Here is a 3,715-nt window from a genome sequence, read left to right as displayed (position 1 = left end):
CCCTGCCCTGCCCTCCCCCTCTTTCCCTCCCCTCCCCTCCCCTGCCCTGCCCTCCCCTTCATCCTCTCCTCTGCTCTGCTCTGGGTTTGCTTGATTCTTGCTGCAATAGCCAGTGCATTCACAGAAAATAAAGCACGGTATTTAACTAAAGGCAGCAAGTCAGACGCTCCAAACATTTCCATTGTGAACTTCAAATCTAGGCAGGCTACACATGGAGACCATCCAATATGATCACGCTGTCCTTAAAAGACGTTCCTTTGATAATAATCATTAAGCTGTTCTGTTTACCAGAAATGCTAACAAGGAAAATAAAGAACAGGGCCATTTAGGAGAATTTCAAATTTGAAGTTTAAACCATGAGAGAAAACAAAGAACAAAAAAAAAAAAAAGTGACTGCATAAACATTGCAGACCTCGGCTGCTCTTGAGTATTCTTCTCTAACTAACTAACATTACATAATTCTCCCTCAGACATCGGTCTCAGATGCGAAAAATCACAGTGTATGTGTCATACCTAAGAGAATATTGAAAAGAAAACAACAGAGCTGGGTGGTTGGTGGCACACACCTTTAATCCCAGTACACCTGCAGACAGAGGCAGGAGGATCTCTGTGTTCAAGGCCAGCCTGGTCTACAGAGTTCCAGGACAACCAGAGCTACACAGAGAAACCTGTCTCAATGCACCACCACCACCCCAAAGAAAGAAAAAAGGAAAGGAAGAAAGAAAGAAAGAAAGAAAGAAAGAAAGAAAGAAAGAAAGAAAGAAAATGTTTATAACAAAAGTTATGAAAAAAAAATTCAGCGATGAAATTTACATTAACAGAGTAAGAGATAGGGGAAGTCTTATATAAAATTGAATATCCCTTCAAGATGTTGTTAAAAACTTTAAAAAAGGCTGGGTGGTGGTGGCACACGCCTATAATCCCAGCACTTGGGAGGCAGAGGCAGGTGGATTTCTGAGTTCGAGGCCAGCCTGGTCTACAGAGTGAGTTCCAGGACAGCCAGGGCTACACGGAGAAACCTGTCTTGGAAAAACAACAACAACAACAAAAAAAAAACCTTTAAAAAATATTTGTCATGCAGTAGTGGTCCAAGCCATTAATCCTAGCAATAGGGATGCAGAGGCATGTGAGTTCAAGGCTAATCTGGTCAAAAATAAATAGATAGATAGATAGATAGATAGATAGACAGACAGACAGACAGACAGACAGATAGATAGATAGATAGACAGATAAAACTTTTAAAATATTTATGTTTATTATTTTCTTATTTATGTGGATGTGTGTGCCTGTGTGCCACCTGTGTGGGTGTGGTACCCACAGGGACAGAGGAGAGCACCAGACTTCCTAGTTTAAAGCCATGATCTGGGTGCCCAGAACCACACCCTGGTCCTCTGCTAGAGCAGTGTGTGCCATTTGACAGCTCTTAATGCTTTGTTTTTTTGTTTTGTTTTGTTTTGTTTTTGTTTTTTCAAGACAGGGCTTCTCTGTGTAGCCCTGTCTGTCCTGGAACTCACTCTGTAGACCAGGCTGGCCTTGAACTCAGAAATCCGCCTGCCTCTGTCTCCCAAGTGCTTAACACTTTTCACAATTTAAAAAGAAAATAAGTGAAAACCTGAGGAGAAAGGGAAATGACTAAGGTTGGAGTGTGGAGGTCAGAGGTCATCTCAAAGGGGTTCTGAGAATCAAAGTCAGGTCAGACTCTGCAGCAAGGGCCATCACCTGCAGAGCCACCATGCTGGTCCCTTACTGATGATATTTATTGTTTGTTTAATCTTGGTTTTTCAAGACAGGGTTTCTCTGTATAACTCTGGCTGTCCTGGAACTCACTCTGTAGACCAGGCTGCCCTTGAACTCACAGAGATCCTCCTGCCTCTGCTTCCTGAGTGCTGGGATTAAAGGCATGCGCCACCGCTGCCTGTCAAAAATGCCATTCTTAATAGATGACATAAGTTTATATAGCAAGTCTCAGATATATTATCCAATAAAATAATTGAGCCAACCAATGTATAAAATCAATACCCAAAAAACAAGGTGCTGCCGGGCGGTGGTGGCGCACGCCTTTAATCCCAGCACTTGGGAGGCAGAGGCAGGCGGATTTCTGAGTTCGAGGCCAGTCAGGGCTATGCAGAGAAACCCTGTCTCGAGAAAACAAAAGCAAAAGCAAAAACAAAACAAAAAACCAAGGTGCTAGGGATGTAACTCAGTGCTCAGGCACCTGAGAATGTGCTTTGGGCTCCAGCACAAAAAAGGAAAAAGAAAAAGTCACGTGAATTTTATATACCATCTATTAATAGAATCTGCAATTTAAAAGAGGTATCTTGTCTTAGACTTTTTATATGCATAAATGAATGTTTGCATGGATTGCACTGCTGCAGTGCGTACATGCATGCGTGCATGTGTTACGTGTGCATGTACATGTGTGTGGGGTGTGTTTGTGTGTGTGTGGGTGTGTGTGTGTGTGTGTGTGATGCCCTTGGAGGTCAGAAGATGGTTGGGACAGATGTTTGGGAGCCACCATATGGGTGCTAATAATTAAACCCAGATCCTCTGAAGAAGCGACACCTATTTTTAATGACTGAGTCATCTCTCAAACCCCTAGGAGAGCTATCTTTAAAGCCAGGTGGTGTTGTGCTGGGCACATCTAGAATGGCAGGTCCTTGGAAGGGGAGGCAGGAAAACTGCTTGAGTCCAGGAATTCCTGGAGAGTGCAGACAACTTAGAGAGACAGTCTGTGGGAAGGTCTAGAGCTTTTCTAACTAGGTAAGAACTACAAAGTAGAGCCTTTCTGACTAGGTAAGAACTACAAAGTACTGGCCAGGCGAGAATCAGCCCCTTGCTAGAACATTTATCCAATATGTATGAGGCCCAGAGTTCTACTTCCAGTTCTTAAAAAATGTATAATAGGTGTGCAAAAGCTAGATACAGTTATTTCTGCCTCTAACACCAACAGAACTACTATACCCTACCGCAAAACAACCTGGGCGCAGTGGTACACTCCTGCAACTCCAGAACTCAAAAGGTAGAAAGAAGCAAGAGGAGCAGGAGTTCAAAACCACCTTTAGCTACACAGTGAGTTCAAGGCCAGCCTGAGCTACCTGATATCATGTACCAGAAGAAAAGATTAACTAACTAATTAAAACTCAATTTTGGCCTCGTGGTGGGTGACTCACACCTTTAGTCCCAGCTCTTGGGAGGTAGAGGAAGACAGATCTCTGAGTTCGAGGCCAGCCTGGTCTACAGAGTGAGTTCTAGGACAGCCAGGACCACATAGAGGAAACAACAAAAGTATTAAAAGAGAGCTTAGGGACTGGACAGAGGGCTCTGGGGTTTAAAGCACAGTTTGCTCTTCCAGAGGACCTGAGTTCAATTCTCAGCATCCATATCAAGCAGCTCAAAACTACCTGTAATCCAGCTCCAGGAAACCCAGCAACCTTTCCTGGACCTCGAGGACACCCACACATATGTGGCACACACTCACACAGATGCACATACATACACATAAAATCTTTAAAAAGTAAACAAACAAACAAAGACAGCTAGCAATAGTCTATAGGAGGTTGTGCGTGTGGAGGTGGTAAGGAACATTTTAGGTATTGCCACAGGGCTGAACACTGAACTTAAGTAGGATGGTGAGTTTTAGTTTTGCCGGGCGGTGGTGGTTCACGCCCTTAATCCCAGCACTTGGGAGGCAGAGGCAGGTGGATTTCTGAGTTCG

The sequence above is a fragment of the Mastomys coucha genome, unplaced genomic scaffold (genome assembly GCF_008632895.1).
Source record: "Mastomys coucha isolate ucsf_1 unplaced genomic scaffold, UCSF_Mcou_1 pScaffold5, whole genome shotgun sequence".
Classification (NCBI taxonomy): domain Eukaryota; kingdom Metazoa; phylum Chordata; class Mammalia; order Rodentia; family Muridae; genus Mastomys; species Mastomys coucha.
This window is presented reverse-complemented; position numbering follows the sequence as displayed.